The sequence below is a fragment of the Nicotiana tabacum genome, chromosome 4 (genome assembly GCF_000715075.1).
Source record: "Nicotiana tabacum cultivar K326 chromosome 4, ASM71507v2, whole genome shotgun sequence".
Taxonomy (NCBI): Eukaryota; Viridiplantae; Streptophyta; class Magnoliopsida; order Solanales; family Solanaceae; genus Nicotiana; species Nicotiana tabacum.
In genome coordinates, this window is record NC_134083.1 from 70,019,763 (window position 1) to 70,044,237 (window position 24,475).

Consider the following 24,475-nt stretch of genomic DNA (forward strand, 5'->3'; position numbering starts at 1 on the left):
GACTGTTTCCTGTTAAATATTGATGTTACCAGTTCATTGCAAGCATTGTTTTGTACTCCTTATCCTGCTTAGCTTTATATTAATATTGTTTTCTCTGTTAGTTCACCTTCACACTTGTTCAGGTTGTTTAGTCCGGTAAGTGTCTTGACTATCCCCGTCACTACTCAATTGAGGTTAGTCTTGATGTTTACTGGGTACCGTTATTTTGAACTCATACTACACTTCTGCACATTTTTGTGCAGATGCAGGTGTCTCGGTTATTGTGGGTTATTAGTTGACAGGTCAAGCATTATTTTGGAGACTCAAGGTAAACCTACCATCGCGTTCACATGCCTCGGAGTCACCTTCTGATATTTTAATTGTACTGTTAAATTCTATTCCGAATAGTTGTATTTAGAGATTTTCAAGCAAACTTAGTAGAGCTTATGACTTGTACTGCAGGTTTTGGGATTGTAAGTTGTGTAATAAGATTTCTATTTCATATTTATCAGCGGATAATTGAATTCTTCTATTAATCCAATAAGTGTTAGGCTTACCCAGTCTTAGAGACTAAGTGCCGTCATGACATCTTACGAAGGGAAATTTGGGTCGTGACATAAATGTAAGGCTCACGCGGCGGTATAAGGAAACATTATGATTGAAATTGAGAAATGTGAATACGAGGCAGTACCTCGGTTGTGATTCGTGTTGTATACGAGGCGGTACCCCGGTTGTGATTCCTGTTATGTACGAGGTGGTACCCCATTTGTGATTCTTGTTGTTTATCTCATGTTGTAAAGCGTTATTGGTGAAATACTTCTTGTTGCTTTTATTCTTCCTTATCTTATCAGTTTGGATCCGTATTTGACTTTGGTGGTTCTCTTTAATTGCTTCATTTCTGTTATCTCTATGCTTACAATTCTGGCATTAATCTATGTTATTAACTTGTTTTGTATAGGTTATTTCTACGCCTTCCATTACTTCTCGTTATTATATTTTTATACTGTTTATTATGTTCTAGTAGGTGTCTTGACCTAGCCACGTCACTACTCTACCGAGGTTAGGCTTGATACTTAATGGGTACCATTGTGGTGTAATCATACTATGCTTCTGCATATCGTTTGTGCAGATCCAGGTACGTCTGCTCATGCTGGACGTTAGAGTTGATTGTAGTTGTTTCCCAGAGACTTCAAGGTATACTTGTTGGGCTTTCGTAGGCCTCAGAGTCACCTTCCGTTATCCTTATTGTATCGTTGTTTCCTTTATTAGACAGTGTTGTAGTAGGTGTTTTAGAACATTCTGTAGAAGCTTATGACTCAGTCTCACCGGGGTTTGGGAGCATTTTAGTTGTGTTTCAGTTATCGAGATATTTATGAGAATTGTTAATTTATGTCATGTTTTAGCCTTTATTTCTGTCAATATCTCTCATTTGTTAGACTTACGTAGTCTTAGAGACTAGGTGCCATCACGACATTCTAAGGAGAAAAATTAGGGTCGTGACAAGTTGGTATCAGAGCATTAGGTTCTTGGGAGTTATGAGTCATAAGCAGGTTTAGTAGAATCTTGCAGATCGGTACGGAGACGTTTGTACTTATCTTCGAGAAGTTACAAAACTGTTAGGAAAACTCCACTTCCTTGATTCAGTATCGTGCGAATTGGTTGACCTCAAAATCTAAATCTTTGACTTTCTATTCTCTCAAAGATGGTGAGGACACGCACTGCTGGATACGACAATCAGACACTCGCACCACCGGCTAGAGCCACGAGAGGCCGAGGCCGGGGCAGAGGCTGAGGAAGGGCACGCGGTGCAGCTAGAGCACCTACCCGAGCTGCGACATAGGAGCCATCCGTAGCTCTAGTTTGGGGACAGGCACCTCAGGCGCCAGTTGCCACCCCTGCACTTCAAGAGACCCTCGCACAATTCTTGAGCATATTCGGTACTCTAGCTCATGCGGGGTTGATTCCACTTGCACTAGCCATATCTCAGGCTAGGGGAGGAGCTTAGACTCCCGCGGCTCGTACCTCAGAGAAGCGGGTCCATGTTGATCAGTCCCAGAGGTTATACCAATGCAACATGTTACTCCAGTTCAGCCCGAGGTTAGGGCAGTGGCATCTAAGGAGGAGGAGCTTAGACTTGAAAGGTTCAAGAAGTATCATCCTCCTACTTTTAGTGGCTTAGCTTCAGAGGATGCACAGGAATTTCTAGAGAAGTGCCACCGTATTCTCTGCACCATAGGTATTGTGGAGCCGAGCAGAGTTGCATTCACTACATTCCAGGTGTCAGGAGAAGTATATCAGTGTTTGTGGGTTTTTGAGGAGGGTAGCCTAGCCTATGCAGCTTCACTTACATGGACTCAATTTTTAGAGATGTTCTTAAGAGAGTTTGTTCCCCAGACCCTTCGGGAAGCATGGCGTGCAGAGTTTGAGTAGTTGCGCTAGGGTACTATGTCAGTGTCAGAGTATGTTGTGCGAATCAGTGATTTGTCTAGACATGCACCTACTTTGGCTTCTACAATTAAGGAATAAGTCTACCGATTCATCGAGGGGCTCAATTATGGTATTAGGTTCAGCATGGCTCGAAAGTTAGAGATAGATAACCCATATCAGCATGTGGTAGAGATCGCACGGAGGTTGGAGGGTATGCAGGGCCGTGAGAGAGAGGACAGGGAGGCCAAAAGGCCTAGAGGTACTACAGGATTTGGTGGTGGCCACGCTGCAGTTACAACCCGTCATGGTAGAGGTTATGTGAGCCATCCAGTTCACTAAGCACTTCCAGCTTCTAGTAGTGATCCGGTTATTTCGAGGTCTCAGGTTGCACACTTTGCTCTTCCACTTTCTAGTGCACCACCTGCACGGGGTGCCTTCAGCGATCAGTCCAACCGACCAGGCCAGAGCTAGTCCCAGCAGTCATGCCCACCGAGAGCACACTTTGAGTGTGGTGATACCTATCATATAGTTAGAGACTGCCTCAGACTCAGGAGGAGTGCACCTCTACAGATTACTTAGGCTCCACGGGTTGAGTCAGGTCCACGAATTTCTCAGGCCATGGTTGCTGCCCCAATTGCAGCTCCACCCACACAGCCAGCTAGGGGTGGGATACAGGCAGGTAGAGGTCGCCCTAGAGGGGGAGGCCTGGCCAGATTCTATTCTTTTTCGGGTAGGACGGAGGCAGTCGTGTCAGACGCAGTCATTACAGGTATGGTTCTGGTTTGCCATAGATATGCATCAGTCTTATTTGATCCTAGATCCACTTATTCATATGTGTCATCATACTTTGCTCCGTATTTGGATATATCTCGTGATTCTTTGAGTTCTCTTATTTATGTGACAACGCCTGTGAGAGATTCTATTGTTGTGGACAGTATGTATCGGTCGTGTTTATTTGTTATTGGTGGTTTTGAGTCCAGAGTTGATCTATTGTTGCTCAGTATGGTAGACTTTGATGTGATCTTGGGCATGGACTGGTTGTCGCCCTATCATGCTATTCTAGAATGTCACGCCAAGACTGTAGCATTGGCTAAGCCAAGTTTACCGCAATTAGAGTGGAGGGGTACATTAGATTATGTTCCTAACATGGTTGTGTCATTTCTAAAGGCTCAGCGGATGGTTGAGAAGGTGTGTGATGCATATCTAGCCTTTGTAAGAGATGTCAATGCTGATACTCCTGCCGTTGAGTCAGTTCCAATAGTGTGTTGTCGTGGGGTGCTCCAGTTTTGTTTGTGAAGAAGAAGGATGATTCTATGTACGTGTGTATTGATGATCGACAGCTGAACAAGGTTACAGTGAAGAACATATATCCATTGTCGCGCATTAGTGACTTATTTCATCAGCTACAGAGTGCCAGAGTATTCTGAAGATTGATTTGTGGTCAGGGTATCTTCAGCTGAAGATTCGGGATTCGGATATTCCAAAGACTACTTTCAAGATTCAATATGGTCTCTACGAGTTCCTTGTGATGTCATTTGGGCTGACCAACTGCCCTACCACATTTATGCACATGATGAATAGTGTATTCTAGATATATCTTGATTTATTCGTCATTGTGTTTATTGACGACATCTTGGTGTACTCCCGTAGCCGGGAAGATTATGAGCTATACTCGAGGATCGTGCTTCAGACCTTGAGAGAGAAGAAGTTGTATGCAAAATTCTCAAAGTGTGAATTCTGGCTTGATTCGGTGGCATTTTTGGGTCATATGGTGTCATGTGAAGGGATCAAGGTAGATCCGAAGAAGATTGAAACAGCTCAGAGTTGTCCCAGACCGTCTTCAGCTATTGAGATTCGGAGTTTCCTTGGTTTGGCCGGGTATTATCCCCGTTTTGTAGAGGGTTTCTCATCCATAGCCACACCTATAACTAGATTGACCCAGAAGGGTGCTCCTTTCAGATGGTCCGAGGAGTGTGAGGCGAGCTTCCAAAAGCTCAAGACTGCTTTGACTATAGCCCCGGTGTTGGTGTTGCCTATGGGTTTGGGTTCTTATACTATGTATTATGATGTGTCGCGTGTTGGCCTTGGTGCAGTGTTGATGCAATACGGTAGTTTGATTGCCTACACGTTTCGTCAGCTGAAGACCCATGAAAAGAATTATCATATCCACGACTTGGAGTTGGTAGCTATTGTTTATGCGTTGAAGATTTGGAGACACTATTTATACGGTGTCCCTTGTGAGGTTTATACCGACCACTGGAGTCTACAGCATCTGTTCAAACAGAAGGATCTTAACTTGCGGCAGCGGAGATTGTTAGAGTTTCTTAAGAACAATGATATCACTATTCTATATCATCCCATGAAGGCCAATGTGGTGGCCGATGCCTTGAGTCGAAAAGTGGAAAGTTTGGGTAGTTTAGCATATCTTCCAGCAGTAGAGAGGCCACTAGCCCTAGATGTTCAGGCCTTGGCCAGTCAGTTTGTTAGATTGGATGTTTTGGAGCCCAGTCGAGTTCTTGCTTGCGTGGTTTCTCGGTCTTTTTTATATGATCGCATCAGAGAACATCAGTATGACGACACACATTTGTTTGTCTTTAAGGACACGGTACAACACTGCAATGCCAAGGAGGTTTCTATCGGAGATGAAGGTGTGTTGCGGATGCAGGGCCAGTTATGTGTACCCAATACGGATGGATTGTGTGAGTTGATTCTTGAGGAGGCTCACAGTTCGTGGTACTCCATTCATCCTGGTGCCGCTAAAATGTATCAGGATTTGAGGCAGCACCATTGGTGGAAGAGAATGAAGAAAGAGATAGTGGAGTATGTAGCTCGGTGCCTAAAGTCAGCAAGTGAAGTATGAGCATCAGAGGCCGGGCGGTTTGCTTAAGAGACTTAAGATTCCTGAGTGAAAAGGGGAGCGTGTTACCATGGACTTCGTTGTTAGGCTCCCATAGACTCAGCAGAAATTTGATGCGGTATGGGTGATTGTGGACAGGTTGACCAAGTCGGCTCATTTCATTCCGGTGGTGACCACTTATTCTTCAGAACAGCTAGCTCAGATCTATATCCACGAGATTGTTCGACTTCATGGCGTACCGGTATCCATCATCTCTAATTGGGGCACGCAGTTTACATTGCGTTTCTAGAGAGCTGTGCGGCATCAGTTAGGCGCACGGTTTGAGTTGAGTATAACATTTCACCCCCAGATGGACAGACAGTCCGAGCACACCATATAGATATTAGAGGATATGCTTCATGCATATCTTATGGATTTCGGGGGCTCTTGAGATCAATTCTTGCCGCTTGCGGAGTTTGCCTACAATAACAGCTACCAATCGAGTATTCTGATGACTCTTTACGAGGCCCTATATGGGAAACGGTGTCGTTCTCCAGTTGGTTGGTTTGATCCGGGAGAAGCTAAGTGGTTGGGCACGGATTTGGTTCGGGATGCCTTGGAGAAAGTCAAGTTGATTCAGGATCGGCTTTATACAACCCAGTCTAGGCAGAAGAATTATGCTAATCGAAAGGTTCGTGATGTAGCATTTATGGTTGGAGAGCGAGTTTTGCTCCGGGTTTCACCCATGAAAGGTGTGATGAGGTTCGGAAAGAAGGGCAAGTTGAGCCCTATGTATACCAGACATTTTGAGATCCTTGAGAGGATTGGTGAGGTGGCCTATAAGCTTGCATTGCCACCTAGCTTATCTGCAGTTTAATCGATGTTCCATGTTTCGATGCTCCGGAAGTATTTTGGTGATTCGTCTCATGTTTTATACTTCAACTCAGTCCAATTGGACAAGGATTTGACTTATATTGAGGTGCTGGTGACTATCTTGGACAGACAGGTCTGAAAGTTGAGATCAAATAATATTGTTGTAGTGAATATTCAATGGAGGGGTCATCCGGTCGAGGAAGCGACTTGGGAGACCGATCTTCATCTATTCATCACTTCAAGTATGTCTTTATGCACATTCGAGGATGAACGTTTGTTTTCAGAGAGGGAGAATGTAACGACCTGACCAGTTATTTTGTGTAATTGTGCCTCGTTTCCTCTTTTGATGCTTCACACATGTGTGTTTGTGATTTTACCACTTATGAGGTTGATTAGTTTCATTCCGGGGAGATTTCGGGTTGATTTGGACCCTTTGATTTTTGGCTTAGAAGCTTAAGTTAGAAATATTGATCAAACTTTGACTTTTATGAAAATGACCCCAGAACGGTGTTTTGATGGCCCTGATAGCTTTGTATCGTGATTTTGGACTTGGGCGTATGCCCGGAATTGAATTCGGAACTCTGTAGGTTGATTTGTGTTGTGTTGCCAAAATTTGACAATTTGAAGTTGAAAAGTTTGACCATAGGTTGACTTTTATCTATCGAGCTTGGAATTTGATTTGGGGACTTGGAATAGGTCCATTATGTAATTTAGAATTTGTCTGTAAAGTTTGGTATCATTTGGAGTTAAATTGATAAGATTCAGATGCTTAGTTGCAATTCTAGAAGTTCTTGAAATTTACTTTGAAATTCATGCGTTTTAGTGTTCGATTGGAAGTTCTAGGTATTCATTTTATGTTTTGATCGTATGAGCGAACATGTATGATATTTTTAAACTTGTGTGAATGTTTGGTTTGGAGCCCGGAGGGCTCGGATGAGTTTCGGACATGTTACAGAATATTTTGGACTAAAAACAGGATCTGGTGTGTTAATGCCTCTGGTGTTGCATTTGCAAACGCTAGGTTTGCAATTGCGAGCTTAGCAGGGGGGCCTCAGGTATCGCAATTGGGATACGTGGCTCACAATTGCGAAGTAGCTCAGGAAGATGGGTAGTCCGCATTTGCAACAAAATAGTCACATTTGCGATGGAGACAGGCTACGCAAATACGAAGCCAGTGTCGCATTTGCGACCTCCTCTTAGGACTGTCAGAGGCCGCATTTGTGAGGAATATTTTGCAATTGCAAACCCATATCGCAATTGCGACATCTGTAGCTGATCAAAAGGGCTGGGAGTCGAGATATTTCAACATATTCTCTCATTTTAGAATCCTAGACTCGGTAGGAGGCGATTTGGAGAGGGGATTTTCATCTACAAATATTGGATAAGTAATTCTAATCAATATCCAACTATATTTCATCAATATATCTTAGCTTTAACATCAAAAATCATGTGAATCAAAGTGAAATTTTTTGAAACTTTGTCAAGTTTTTAAAAAAATAAGAATTTGAGTTTTGAGAGTCGATTTGGACTCGGATTTTGAAACTAATCATATATATGAACTCATGGGGTTATTGGTAGTCGGAATCTACCCTTGAACCTGGGTTTTGACCGAGCGAGCCCCGGGTTGACTTTTGATGACTTTTTGAAAAATGTGTAAAGATCATAGTTTTATGTATTAAAATTGTTTTCTCTTGCATTGTTTGATGATATTAAGTCAATTTTGGTTAGATTTGAGTCATCTGGAGGAAAATTTTAGGGGAAAAGCTATTTCCGAGGGTTGAGTTGGCCTAGTTGAGGTAAGTATCTTGCCTAACTTTGTGGGGGGGGGGGGGACTACCCCTTAGGATTTGGGATTGATTATGTCATTTGTGCTATGTGAAAGTTGTGTACGCAAGGTGATGAGTGGGTACACGGGTTATATGTGGTATTTGACTGGTTTAGGCTACTTAGACTCTTTCCATGCCTTAATTGGATTGTCATATCATGTTTTAAATTCTAATAGTCAATCTACTCTTACTTGTGTTAGTCTATCGTTATATGCCTTATTCAACTTTGTTAACACTTGTTCTATATCTTACTTGATACTTTACTCTTATGCTTTAGTTGAAGTTGTTGTCTCTTTCATTGTTACATGTTATCTCTTTCATGGTTGACTTGTCCTTATTTGAAGTCATTATTACATGTTATCTCTTCCATTGTTGACTTATCCTTATTTGAAGTCATTGTTACATATTACATCTTCCATTGTTGATTATCCTTATTTGAATTCATTATTGAATGTTATCTCTTCTATTGTGAGTTATTCTTATTTAGTATTGTGGCTACACATTATCACTCTCATTGTTGAGATATTAGTGTTGAAGTTGTTAAAGTCGCTATCACATTGAGGCGAAGTTGTTAATAGTTGAGATATCCTTCTTGTTGAGATATTTATATTTATTGTTATTGTTGATATTCTTGTACACATTGTGGTTGAGCCATGGGCTATTGTTGTGGAAACATTGATATTGTTGATTATTGGCAAGTTGTGGCATATGGGCACTTGTGGTGCGAGTTGTTATTGTGATGTGATATTGATACGCATGCGGCGGTATAAGAATATGGGTTAATGCGCATGCGGCGGCATAAGGTGGGACTTATGTGCGTGTTTCTTGTAAGGGAATTACTTAAAGCCACGTGGTGTAATAAGGTGGGATAAAGTGTGTTTAGCTATTTTGGAAAAAATATTTACAAAACTATTTAAATGTAAGGCTCATGCGGCGGTATAAAGAAAGATTGTAATTAAAATTGAGAAATGTGAATACGAGGCGGTACCTCGGTTGTGATTCGTGTTATATACGAGGTGGTACCTCGATTGTGAATCTTGTTGTGTATGAGGCGATACCTCGTTTGTGGTTCTTGTTGTTTATCTCATGTTGTAAAGAGTTATTGGTGAAACACTTTTTGTTGCTTTTATTCTTCCTTGTCTTATTAGTTTGGATCCGTATTTGACTTTGGTGGTTCTCTTTAATTTCTTCCTTTATGTTGTCTCTATGCTTATAATTCCGACATTAGTCTATGTTATTAATGTGTTTCGTATCACTTATTTCTCTGCCTTCCGTTACTTCTCGTTATTATGTTTTCATTTTGTTTATTATGTCCTAGTAGGTGTCTTGACCTAGCCTCGTCACTACTCTATCGAGGTTAGGCTTGATACTTACTGGATACTATTGTGGTGTACTCATACTATACTTCTGCTCATCTTCTATCCAGATCCAGGTACGTCTGCTCATGTTGGATGTTAGTGTTTATTGTAACTGTTTGCCGGAGACCTCAAGGTATACCTGCTCGGCGTTCGCAGGCCTCAGAGTCATCTTCCGTTATCCTTATTAGATAGTGTTGTAGTAGGTGTTTTGGATCATTCTGTAGAAGCTTATGACTCTGTCTCATTGGATTTTGGGAGCATTGTAGTTGAGTTTCAGTTATTGAGATATTTATGAGAATTGTTAGTTTATGTCATGTTTTAACCTTTATTCCTGTCAATATCTCTCATTTGTTAGGCTTACCTAGTCTTAGAGACTAGGTTCCATCACGACATCCTAAGGAGGGAAATTGGAGTCGTGACATGCTCACTATAGCATTTCATAACGAAAGGTCTATGATCCGACCATTTCCTCACTAAATGCATAACATAGTTATTTTGAAACTTTTGTATCCATTCATCATTAATTAGACTTCTATCTAGCCTTTTTCATATTCTTTTGTTGGGTCTTCGGTTGTTTCACCAAGTGTACCTAGATCTAACATAGCCTAAGCCCATGAGGCCACAAAACTCCATAGTGGTAGTGAAATCAAAGCTTTTGTGAGCTTGATAAGGTCTTCCCCCCCCAGCTTCTCTTCAAAGTCCATGATCACATTAAGGTGTCCTCCAATGCATCATGGACCAACAATGTCATTACTAATGTCTTCAATGTTAGCCCAAAGATACTTTCTCTTTGTGGCAGTACACTTGGCATATACTGCAATGACGTGTATATCCCTCATATCATTGTCTTTAATCCGTAAGGTGACTTGTTGTTATTCATTTGCATCTACCTCAGCCTGATAATTCCAGAAGCACCAAATTTGGCCATTGGAATTCGTTAGACAATGTTGAAGTCCCAAGAAATTTTTGTAGCCCTCTATCTTTCTACTATCAATGAAAGGCTCAAAGATAGCAACAAAATCATTTTTATTAGTGTTGATCAATTTTTTTAATCTGTGAATTGCCTTTTTGGACCTTACCCCTCTAATTTCCAGAATATAGCACTAATCATGGAAAACTAAAGATTTAAGGCCCTTATTTTTGCTCCATTCCTTTGTGGAACAGGAGTATTTGTTTTTCTATGACTTTCTTTCCTATTCCTCTCTGTCTTCTTCTTCGTCTACCATTAGGTGTCCAATTCCCATTATCTATATCATCATCATTTTGAATATTCCCTGAATTTCCTGAATTTTCTCTTTCCTTATCTTTTTTTGGTTCTGTAGCTGCTTCATCAAGATGTTGTGAATCAACTCCTTACTCTGCAATTTTCCGCGTATCGCAACTGGAAACCTTGTTATAGCATAAGTCCACAACCAGTTGGATAGGTGGTGCTTTTCTAAACTCTGTATCAATACTTCTGGTTTGAAACTTTTAGAGAATCTGATCATTTTTCCCTGTCTCGCACCTATCCTCTTCACATTGTTCTCTTCTGTCATACATTTCATCTTGTATACTCTCCGGAGTAACTTGATCTGAACTATCACTTTTTTCTTTGTTTCTTATAGTATCTCGTCTGGTACTACCCACATTGTCGCTCTTCGCTGCCTCTTGTGAAGTAGTTGTGGGCATTATCTTGTTGAGCTTCCTTTTATGCCCTTCCATTGCTGTGTTGGTCGAGCTATTTTCTTCTGACACCCTGGCACTTACTAGAGCCCATGTAGTACCATTGTCCTTGCAGTGATCTTTCTTTCTTTGTTCATCATAATTTTCCTCAATTAACTCTTTGACCATATCTTTGACAACTGTGTTTGAGAGGGCTTGTATCTTGTCTTTCGTGCTCATGCTATCCTTCTTCTTACTCTTCCTTTGTGCCAAAACTGGTTTGAATAGAACTATACTTCTTTTTTGCGGCATTTTCTTCTTCTTCTTTTGCTTACTCTTCTTATGGGTTATTCTCTCTTAACTGATTAATTCTTCTTCTTGGACTTTTTCTTGATAAGAGCACTTTTTGTTGTTATCATGCTCCTTATCTTCCTCCTCTTCCTTTCTCTTTTGCCTGTTTCTTTTGGTGTTGGGGACTTGCCATTGATTCTTATTATTCACTTCCTTGATGTGCTTCCCAAACTTAGTTCCCTTCTTAGATGTTCTAGCTTCCTCCATTCCCTTTTTTTGTTGGCCCGCCTGTTTATCCTGGTTCCCATTGGTTTTACTAAACTCAGACTCTTTTTGATTCCTAGCGTCTTCTTATTTTTTTTCACTGATGACATTCTTCTCTTCTACTTCTTTGTTTTTGGCTTCCTTTTCCTTTTGCCTTTCTTTTTCCAGTATTCTACATTGCACTACTGAGTGGCTCAAGATCCTTCAATATTTATAGTATTTTGGTACTCCCTCATATTCTAATTTCTGGGTAAATCCTTTTAATGGATTGGATTCATCCTCCTAACCAACCCACACATATTGAAGTAGCAGCTTTGTTAGATCCACCTCCACTCTGACCTTGGTCATACCTGGCCTAGTTCCAAAATATGTGGCTATGACAATGGATAGAGGTATACCAACTGGGCTCAAAACCTGCTTGACATAGTACCATGTATGGCAATGGAATGGAAGTCCCTATAAAAGTACCCAAATAGGTACTTTTGGGGAATCCTCCCCCGACCTAAAATCCGGTAACCATTTTTGTAGCTATATGACCATTCCATCAATTTTAATAAATTGTTTGTACCAAATAGTTTTGCAATCCTCATCAGTAGTAACATCAATGAAGATAGTACGGAAATCTTAAGCTCCGATGTTGACCTCTCCTTTAAGTGAGATTTTCTCTGCAAAAACTGACCTGATACACTCGATGTTTGGGAAATTCCTTAAGAGTTTTTCGACGACAGTGAATTAGCATCAGTCATTACAACATTCGGATCCCCCAATCTTTTACCTTTGGATTTTGCGGGAGCTGCTACTGCTGATGCATAATCGACTTTCTTAGGGGTTTCTTTATCAGTGTTGGTCGCCATCGCAGAAGGGGCAGGAAACTCTATGGGATGCGCGTTGGGTGCCAGTCGGCGTTCCCATTAGTCGGTGCGTGAGCACCACTCTCCCCAGGAAGGGAGATTTTTGTTAGAGTTGAGGGAAGTAAACGTTAAGTGTACGGAGAGCTTATTTTCTAGAGAGAGAATTTTTGTGTCAACTGTCGTTTTTCCTCTCACTATTAACTATTATGAAACTAACTTCTGACGACTAGTCATTGGAACTTAACTCCGCACTGCTATAGAGTCATCAGACTTATTTACCCATGAATTTGTGGTATTTTTGTGGATTGCATTAGGAGAGATTATGGTTCGAAGGGCGGGATATCCCACACCTAGCATAATATTTGTCATGAAGCTCTTACAAGCAATACCAAGCCGTGCGAGTCTCAAGTGCATTAACAAGGGACGGGAAGAAGAATATTATATATTTCTATAAGAAGAGTGCATTCCGAAATGTGAAGTGGGAGAGAAGAGATGTCATAATTGGGGTTTTAAATAAATGTCCTTTTAATTTTAATTTTTTTCGTTTTCATATTGAAAAAGTAGTAAGAATGAGAGTTTTTTTTATGATTGGGAGGAGTCATCACTAAAAGCATGGTGTAATTATAAACGAAGTATTCTTCAAGCTAAATTATTTTACTTATATTGATCTTTGCAGGTTCAGGTAGTATATAATTATTTCAAATTTAAGGAAGTAGGTCGGCACTCAGCCTTTTTTGTTTGCTTTGGCGATAGATGTACTGACGCGCCACATTCAAGAGGAGGTACCGTGATGCATGCTATTTATAGATGATATTACATTGATTGACGAGATATGATATGGTGTGAACACGCAATTAGAGGTATGGAGGAAGACCATGGAGTCTAAAGGTTTCAAGTTGAGCAGGACCAGGACAGAATACTTGGAGTATAAGTTTAGTGGCGAGACTCAAGAAGGGGAAGGGAGGTGAGGCTGGACTCACATGTCATCCCTAGGAGAGGAAGTTTTAAGTAACTTGGATCTATTATTCAGGGTGATGGGGAGATTGACTAATATGTTACATATCGTATTGGGGCGGGATGAATGAAATGGAGACTCGCTTATGGTATTTTGTGTGACAAGAAGATGCAACCAAAACTTAAGTTAAGTTCTATAGAGTTATGGTCAGACCAACGATGTTATATTGGGCTGAGTGTTAGCCAGTCAAGATCGCTCATGTCCAGAAGATGAAGGTAGCAGAGATAGGGATGTTGAGCTGATTGTGCAGGCATACCAAGTTAGATAGGATCAGAAATAAAATTATTCGCAACAAGGTGGGGTGCGGCCCCTATTGAGGATAAGATGCAGGAAGCGTGGCTTAGGTGATTTGTTCATGTGAGGAGGAGGAGCACAGACGTCCCGGTGAGGAGGTGTGAGAGGTTGACATTGGAGGGCCTAGGGAGAGGTAAAAGTAGGCCAAATAAGAGGTGGGGAGAGGTGATTAGGCAAGACATGGCACAGCTTCAGCTGACCGAGGACATGACCCTTGATAGGAAGGTATGGAGGTCGAGGATTAGGGTAGTAGAGTAGGTAATCTAGGGTGTTCATAACAGTAGTATTGGCACGAAATCTCGCTTTCTGTTTGTTGTAGGTTTTTACGACTATGGAAAGATTAATACGCATTGTTAATGCGGGCCAATACATCTGCGGGAAGGATCATGTCCCAACCACCCCAATGCGATACATCATCAATTAGAGCTTCCTGTAATTTGATATTATTTGGCTTTTTATTTTGTGGAAAATACTTCCAAAGAGCCCCAAACATGTCCAATTATCAAACCATAGAGATACAACCCCTATGCCCACCTTTCATAAGATGTAATTATTCATATCACTTTTGATTTTACACATTGCATTCTAGGTGTGGGAATGCCCTAAGTACCATCTTTTCCTAACTGGGTGGATCTTCTAGCAGTATTTAGCCAAAAGGAATTCACTCCATAGAGAGTTGTTGCTCCTTAGATTCCACCATAGCTTTGTATTAAAAACATTGTATGTATCCCGTAATCTTCTAAAGCCAGCTCCTCCTTCTTCATAAGGAAAACCAAGACTTTCCCACGAGGCCCAATGATATTTATGAGCATTATTAGTGTCTCCCTAGAAGAATCTGTTCAATATATTCAATCTGATTAAGGACTTCCACCGGAGAATGAATAACATCCACAATATGGATTGACACAACTAACAAAACATGTTTAATTAGCACATGCCTTTCCCCAATAGAAAGTAGTTTTGTATGCCATCTATAAATCTTGTTGAGGACTTTCGAGATCATCTCAAAGAAAATAGTTGTAGTCTTCCTTCCAACATAAACGGGATATCCTAGATATTTGATAGGAAAATCTTTATGTGTCATTCCTGTGTTCTCCTCTAATCTTGATAACTCATGCATATGTTGTTTAGGAGCCAAGGAGACACAAGATTTGAGTTTGTTCACTAGTTGGCCAGAGACATTCTCATAGATGTTCAGATCTTCCATCATCAGTGCTGGAGACCTCCTGCATTCACTGAAAAATAAAATGACGTCATCAACAAAGGTTGGATGATTAATGATTTGGTCTGTTTTATTCATATCAAAATGAGTAAAATAATTATGAGAATTTAAAGTATTCTGTTTATTTGAAAGGAATTCTGCACTAATAACAAAAATAGAGGGTGGTATAGGGTCTCCCTGTATTAAGCCTCTTTCTGATTTGAATAAGGCTTACCTAATACCATTGACCAATAAGGAGTACCAATTGCTAGATATGTGTCTGAATATGATATCTATTTACACTTCATAGAATTTAATCTTCCTCATCACCATACAAAGGTATGTCCAGGATACTTTATCACTATGTCTAGCTTAATTACCACATTTTCGTTCATATTTGGTCTGCCAATGTCATGAATGAATTGTTGAGCTAATAAGACATTTTCAGTGATTTACCTCCCATTAATAAAGCCACTTTGATTTTTACTGATCAGGGAAGGAAGAAGCTTGCTCAGCCTAAAGTTAAGAACCTTAAATAAGAGCTTACTGACAATATTACATCACTTATAAGTGTTAGATTAGATAAATGATGGGGGTTATTCAATTTAGGGAATATAACAATATATGTATGTGTCAACCATTTAGGTAGATTGGCACCAAAAAATAAGGAATGAATATCCCTAGTAATCTCTGGTGCCACTGTAGTCCAGCATGACTAGAAGAATTTTGTGGAGTAACCATTTAGTTTTGGTGCACTGTCAGTGTCCATAGTGAATAAGTTATCCTTAATCTCCTCTTCAGAGGGCAGTTCAACTAGGAGATTATTGATTTCTTCATCAATCACATTAGTAATGCAAGACAAGTCCTCAAAGTCATTGTAGTTTGGAATTTGACTGAAGATGTCTTTGAAATATCTAACAGTAGTTTTTGAGAAATCTTTGTTGTCCTCCACCAAAATTTGGTTCTCATCCATGATATTATTGATGTAAAGTCTTCTCCTTTTATCCCTAATAACTTTGCGAAAATAGACAGTGTTGGAATCCCCTTCATTTAGCCATCTCACCCTAGCTTTTTGCTTAAGAATAACTTTTTTAGTCTTGAGGAATTACATATATTCAGCCTTTGTCTTGTTGAGATTGCTTCTGTTATCAGGGGTGTTATTGGCTAAAACCTGTTGCTCAAGGACATCAATGTCAGCTTTTAGGATCTCTATAGATATCACCATAGGCTTCTTTCGACCATATACTGAGTTTAGTAGTAGTCCTTTTCAACTTTTGGTGAAGAGTCCACATGAAATTTTTTTGACAATCTTCATCCCACACACTTTTAATCACTTCCTGAAATTGGAAATGTTCTATCCAAATATTTTATGTTGAACTAAAGTAATAGTGGAGCACGATCAGAGCAAGCCCTTGCCAGATGGGTCACATAAGTGTTGTATCAACAATCTAACCACTCAAAATTGTACAAAACTCTGTCAAGTATTTTTCATATAGCAGAAGTAGCTTCTCTATTATTGCACCAAGTATGCATATTCCCGGTAAAACCAGCATCTTATAATCCAAAGTCCTCCATACAATTGATAAAGTCAAAACTTTTATCAATCCTGTAAGGAGTACCTCCTTCCTTTTCAATAGCTTCCAATATTACATTAAAACTGCCTATGATACTCCACAAACCTGTTAAAGAATTGGACAGTAGCACTAACTCTTCCCATAATTCTTTCATCAGAGCAGTTCTATATTTGGCATAAACACAAGTGACATGAAACTCTTTACTTGTGCTCGAGTGATTAATTCTACAATTTACATGTTGATCAGTATGTTTAATGACACTAACAGTAAAGTCATTAGACCATATTAATCAATTTTTTTTTTCCTATTGGCATACCAGCCTTGAATATCCAACACTCTCATATAGTTTGGCAAATATTCAGCTTGCTCAAAAGGTTCTTGAAGGCTTATAAACATAATATTGTAATTATTTTTGATAGTCTTGAGTCTTTTAAAGCACATAGAGTCCTAACACTCCTAATATTCTATGAAATAGTATAAATCATTGGAATTTGTGGATCTTAGAACTATGTATATCTTTTGTAACTTCATTGTACCCTCCTACTTTATCCTTACCATCAGAGTTCAAGTTAAAGTTATCAGAGTCCATTTGTATGAAAATAGAAGCCAGCTATTGCTCTCGTGTCATCACCAGATCTGAATCTCTTTTTTCCATATTTTGACCTTCTATGGTATAACTTGTTTCACCTACAATCATAGGTTTATTGATATCCTTAAGTTGATCCTCCCCCGTTTCAGCTTCAGACTAAGATTCATAGTGGCTATATTCATCCTTTTCTTCTATCTATGGGGGGGCTTGATTTTGAAATTCAGAGCTACCATTTCCTAGTAGTAGTGGATCATGTAGCTTCTCCGGGACAACCTCAGATGGAGTAATCCTACTTAGAGTATCCATTTTAGTAACTTCATCAGTGTTCATTTGCTCTATTGTTTTAAGAGTTTTACCAGCAATTGTATTATCCACCTTGACTTCTATACTAGTTTGGGTATATTGATCGCAACATTCTTTAGTTTTTTCATTCTGAAAACCTTCTTCATTCTTAGAGATGCCTTTTCTGCTTCTTGTTCTTCTTTCATATGGTGGATTCGTTATTTCAGCCTGCTTCTTTTATGCTTTTTTTCTTTTTGTTGGTGGTTGTGATCCACTATCCTGTATAAACCTAATGGGAGTAATAGCCTTTCTTTTTTCTTTAGATATCTCATTTTTGTTTCCTCCTTGAGCAGTGTATGTGATGCCAAAGACAATAATCTCCTTTGCACTTCCTGCAATATTCACTTCTGTAGTCTCCTGTTGAGTAGTTTTACTATCCTTGGAGAGTTTACCTATTGAATGATTTTGTAGAACTACAGCTAGAGCGACAGTGTATTTTCCTTTTCCTTTACGTTTAGTCACTATTTTCCAACCTTCCTCCTCAGCATTATGGTCATTTAAACCGTGATTCTTGAGCATTTTTTCATGTTCTTTCTTGTTTCTTTCCTTATTTTCCTCCTGCATATCATTGCTGTTAGTACCGCTATTACTCGTGTTACCTCAATCATATTTTGGAGGAGCTTCTAGCTTTTATTGATTTTCATATTTCTTTTGAACATTTCTCAGGTCTTGGTGCATGATTCTACAATTTGCATCACTGTGACCTTGATCTTTGCAATGCCAACAATACTCTTGGACATTTTCATATTCCACCTTCCTGGAGAAGGATTCTAAATCTCCATTCTCATTCATAAAATTGACTTGTATTTCTTCCACTTGTGGTCTAGTGATATCAATCTCAATCTTTATTTTAACAGTAGTCGGTCTTGTCTTAGCAAGGGTTGCCTTATCAGATACAATAGGGATACCAATATGTGCAACAATCCAACACAAATCATCCCATTCAAAGTAATGCCATTTCAAGTCTAGGAGATTAATCCAGACTGGAGCTAGGGTGATTTTATCATCTGGTTTGAAATTGTACTTCAATATGGATAATTTCACCTGTATATTACAGAGAGTGATAAATGTCCATACACATTCCTTTTGATCCTCCTCAAGGTCAAAATCAATAAATATACAGTCAATCCTCTCTATAACAGCCTCGTTTGTTCCGATATTTTTTAATTTTTATAGTGAATGACTGTTATACACCTATAATAGCATTTGATGTTTAAATATTTTGTGGCTATTATAGATAAAAATTATCCAAATATCAATTATTTTTCCTTACTGTCCCTTCTTGTCTATATTTCCATTAATGTGGGCTTATGCTTTCTTGAGCCGAGGGTCTATTGGAAATAGCCTCTCTATCCTCACAAGGTAGGGGTAAGGTCTGCGTACACACTACCCTCCCCAGACCCCACGGTATGGGATAATACTGTATATGTTATTGTTGGTGTTGTTGTTAAGGAAGTAGGTCATCATAATAGAATCAATGTTCAATATTGTTTCTGGAAACTATATCTTTTACCATAGTCCACTTGAAAATTCAAACTAAAGCCTTTAAAACACACACATATGAGGTTCAACGGGAAGTACTATTATCTTCAATACAGACTTTGTAATGTTTGTATATAATGCACGTAGCCAATGATAACACCATAAACATTAGGCTACCGTAGCTTTATCACCTTCCGAGCAAAATGACTGGTGGCTTTAGGATTAGTGCCGAGGGATTTTATATATGTTGAGCCACCGACAACGTAACACGCAATATTATACTCCGTTTTTACCAACAATACAAAAAATCCGCTTAAAACCGTCCGTGAAAACCGAAAGTCGGTAATGGCCAATAACTGTCCAAAACACGACCAATTACGTGTGGTCGGTAATTTAAAGGTCGGTAGAGCATACCGACCAAAGTCAGTCAGAAATTACCGACCAACTTCGGTAGGTATGCTCTACACGACCATCTGACAATTTAATTGACTAATCGACCAATATTGGTCGAAATATTATTTTAATAATTTAACTTTACCGACCAATGTTGGTTGGTGTGCTAAATTTAATAATTTTGGTTACCGACCAATTTTGGTCGGTAAAGAAAAATAAATTAATCATATAATATTTATTTACCGACCAACGTTGGTCGGTATTAGAAAATATATAAAAAAAATTTAAATAATTAAAATTTAACAGTACCGACCAACGTTGGTCGGTAATCTGGATATGGCAGCCAAATTACCAACCAAAGTTGGTCGGTAATGTTGAATTTCTGGGAATTCAATGTGCACTAACCGACCAACATTGATCGGTATTTTATAATTTAATTTTTTTTAATTACTGACTGAGGTCCGTCGATTTTCTGGGAATAAGTTTGGCAGAAAATGCCTGTTTTGGTAGCTACACCACATGCCAAATAAGAACATATATTTTTAGCATACCAATACCCCCAATTCACCATAAACAACCTTTGATTCACCACAAGTCCAACCAAACATCCAAATAATACTTTAAACTAACAAGTTCAATTAAACATCACAATCCAAAACCAATCAAAAACTAAGTAATTACAACAAGTTAAAAAATGTTCATTCTAATTCAAAACAAGTTCTATTAGTCTAGTTCAAAGTATATCAAAGTATTGGTCAAGGGGTATTTTTTACAGTACCACCACTATCTAATGAACTTTCATCTACAAGATGGTAAGAATGGTCTTGTGGAGGACGGGAAGAACGATCACGTGGAGGACGGGCTGAACGATCACGGGGAGGACGGGAGGAACGATCACATGGAGGTCGAGCCTTTGGCGATGACTCACGAGACCAGAGAAACGGAAAAGCTCCAGTAGAAAGGATGTCACGACCCCATTTTTCCCTCCGTAGGATGTCGTGATGACTCCTAGTCTCTAAGACTATGTAAGCCTAATAATTTGTGGAATCAATGAATAACAACCTGAACTCCAATTTCAATATATGAAATATAAATATAAAACTGTCATTCAATAATTATAACTCCCAAAACCCGGTAAAAATAAGTCACAAGCTTCTAAGAGCAAATACTAAGTGTCTCTATACATCAGAGTCTAAAGAAAAATAAGAAAAACAACATAGTAAGGATATAGGTCGACTCCGAGGTCAGCAGACACTGGCAGATATACCTTGAAGTCTCCACGTGCGGTCCAACTCATTGGTATCTGGTCTGGTGGGAAGAACCTGGATCTACACAAAATGATGTACAGAAGTGTAGTATGAGTACACCACAACAGTATCCAGTAAGTGTCAAGCCTAACCTCGGTAAGGTAGTGACGAGGTCAGGTCAGAACCCTACAGGTTTAAAAGAAAAGTAAGGCAGAAGATATAATAATATTTTGAAATGACTAAGAGTTTAAATAATAAGAAGTTCGGAAAATATCAGCACAGTAAATAGAGATAAACAACAGGGGCACTCTCGAGGTACCGCCTCGTAGTCCCAAATATAAATATGCATGACAGGGGGATCTCCCGAGGTACCGCCTCGTAGTCCCAAAGTAAATATGTAAGACAGGGGAATCTCCCAAGTAAACGCCTCGTAATCCCAAATTAAATATGTAGTACAGGGAGATCTCCCGAGTAAACACCTCGTAGTCCCAAAGTAAATATGCAGTACAAGGGAATCTCCCGAGGAACCGCCTCTTAGTCCCAAAGTAAATATGCAGCAGGTAATCGAAAGAAACACGAATTTACAGCAAGGATCTTACAGTTAAAGATTTAATTCAAATCAAGGAAAAGCAGGAAATTCAGCTAAGCATATTGCACAAATTACAAGTAAGAGTTAAGGCATGTAGACATGTGATACTAGGCTAAACATGATCACTACATATGCTAAGGTAACTCAGTTAATGAATTTTAAAAGAAGACAACTCAGTTAAGGAATTCAAAAAATGACAAATCAGCAAGAACCAAATTTTTTCATAACCAGCCCGTGTACGCACTCGTCACCTCGCGTACACGGCACTCACATATCACAAATTTTTACAACAGTAACAAATCCTAATGGGATTTCCCCCACACAAGGTTAGACAAGTCACTTACCTCAAATCTCGCTCAATCAATTGGTAAGAATGTCTTTCACCCAATATTTCGACTCTGAATGACCCAAATCTAGCCAAAAGCAATTACATCTCATGAATAAAACTACAAGGAACTAATTTAAATGACAAATTTACGACTTTAGCAAAGAATCAAAAATTTGGCCCAAAAATCGACCCGGGCCCACGTCTTAGAATCAGGTAAAAGTCACAAAATAGGAATACCCACTCGACCACAAATTCACCCATACCAAAATTACCAAAATCTGACACCAAATTGCCACTCAATTCCTCAAATCAACTCTCCAAATTCCTAACCTCAAACTCTCAATTTTCACCTTAAATACACACTAACTAGATGGGAAATCAATGGGGAAATAAGATTATTGATCAAAAATAAGTACAAGAGACTTACCTCAAGAAATCCCTCAAAAATGCTCTCAAGAATTGCCAAAACCCGAGCTCAAAATGTCCAACAATGATAAAAATCTCCAGCCCTTGAATTAATAGAGTCTGCCCAGTGTTTTCGCTTTTGCGGATCACTTGACCGCATCTGCGGTCCCGCTTTTTTGGAAAATGCACCGCTTCTGCGATTTTGCCCAGGCTGCCTTACCTATGCTTTGGCGATTTCCTATCCGCTTCTGCGGACACGCTTCTGCGAGAAGCTATCCGCTTCTGCGGCTCCAGCGCACCTGTGGCCTCCTTGTCCGCATATGCGGTCTCGCAGATGCGGAATTTTCCTCGCATCTGCGACTTTTGCCCACACTGCTCCAGCACGCTTCTGCGCGCTTGCACCTATGGTCAATCTTGCGTAGGTGTGATTACACAAGAGCTGGTGCCTTAAGCCATTCTCCCAAGTCCAAATTTGATTCGTTAAGCATCCGGAATCCACCCGAGGCCCCCGGGACCTCAACCAAACTTACCAACAAGTCCTAAAACATCATACGAACTTAATCGAGACTTTAAATCACATCAAATAATGCTGAAAATATGAATTGCACATTGATTCAAGCCTAATGAACTTTAAAACTTCAAACTTCTACATCCGACGTCGAAACCTATCAAATCAAGTCCGATTGACCTCAAATTTTGCAGACAAGTCATAATTGACATTATGGACCTATTCCAATTTACGGAATCAGAATCTAACCCTGATATCAAAAAGTCCACTCCCGGTCAAACTTCTCAAAAATTATCCCATTTTCTAACTTTCGCCAATTGACGCTAAATGACCTACGGACCTCCAATTCAATATCTGAACACGCTCCTAAGACCAAAATCACCCCACGGAGCTATTGGAACCGTCAAAACTCCATTCCAGAGTTGTCTTCACATAGTTCGAACTACAGTCAATTCCTATGACTTAAATCTCCAATTTAGGGACTATGTGTTCCATTTCACTCCGACACCAAAAATAAATCCTCCCGGCAAGTTACATAACCACTAACTGAAGTAGAGGGAGAAATAAACAGGGGTTCAGGGCTAATTCTCTCAAAATGACAGGCCGGTTCATTACATCCTCCCCCTCTTAAAACATATGTCCGTCCTCGAACGAGTATAGAGACATACCTGAAGTGGTAAAAAGTTGGGGGTAACTACTGCGCATATCCTGCTCGGTCTCCCAAGTTGCCTCCTCGACCGAATGACCCCTCTACTGAACTTTCACTAAAGCAATGTTCTTCGACCTCAACTTTCGAACCTGCCTGTCCAAAATGGCCACTGGCTCCTCCCTATAAGATAGGTCCTTGTCCAACTGGATTGAGCTGAAGTCTAACACATGAGATGGATCGTCGTGATACTTTCGGAGCATGGAAAAATGGAATAATAGATGAACTGCAGAGAGACTAGGTGGTAGTGCAAGTCTGTAAGCCACCTCTCTAAGCCTCTCAAGGATCTCAAAAGGTCCGATATACCTAGGGCTCAACTTGCCTTCTTTCCGAACTTCATAACACCCTTCATGGGCGAAACCCGGAGCAAAACATGCTCCCCAACCATGAATGCAACGCCGCGAACCTTCCGATCCGCATAACTCTTCTGCCTGGACTGGGCTGTACGAAGTCAATCCTGAATCAATTTAACTTTCTCCAAGGCATCCTGAACCAAGTCTGTACCCAATAGCCTAGCCTCGCCCCGCTCAAACCAACCCACTAGAGACCGGCACCATCTACAATACAAAGCCTCATACGGGGCCATCTGAATGCTCGCCTGATAACTGTTGTTGTAGGAAAACTCCACAAGCGGCAAGAACTGATCCTAAACACCCCCAAAATCAATCACACACGCACGAAGCATATCCTCCAATATCTGAATAGTGCGCTCGGACTGTCCGTCCGTCTGAGGGTGAAATAATGTACTCAACTCCACACGAGTACCTAACTCACGTTGTACGGCTCTCCAGAACCGTGATGTAAATTGTGTACCTCTGTCAGAGATGATAGATACTGGTACTCCATGAATCCTGACAATCTCGCGGATGTAAATCTGAGCCAGCTGCTCCGAAGAGTAGGTAGTAACCACAAGAATGAAATGAGCTGACTTAGTCAATCTATCCACAATCACCCAAACCGCATCGAGCTTCCTCTGAATCTATGGGAGCCCAACATCAAAATCCATAGTGATCCGCTCCTATTTCCACTCTGGAATCTCTATCTTCTGAAGAAATCCACCCGGTCGCTGATGCTCATACTTCGCCTGCTGACAATTTAGGCACCGAGCGACATACTCCACTATGTCTTTCTTCATCCGCCTCCATTAATAGTGCTACTTCAAATCCTGATACATCTTCGCGGCACCTGGATGAATGGAATACCATGAACTATGAGCCTCCTGGAGAATCAACTCACGCAAACCATCTACATTAGGCACATATAACCTGCCCTGCATTCATAATACACCATCATCTCCAGTAGTGACTTCCTTGGCATCACCGTGCTGAACCGTGTTCTTAAGGACAAGCAGATATGGGTCATCATACTAACGCTCCATGATATGATCATAAAGAGAAGATGAGAAACCACACAAGCCAAAACTCAGCTCTGCTCGAAAACATCCAATCTAACAAAC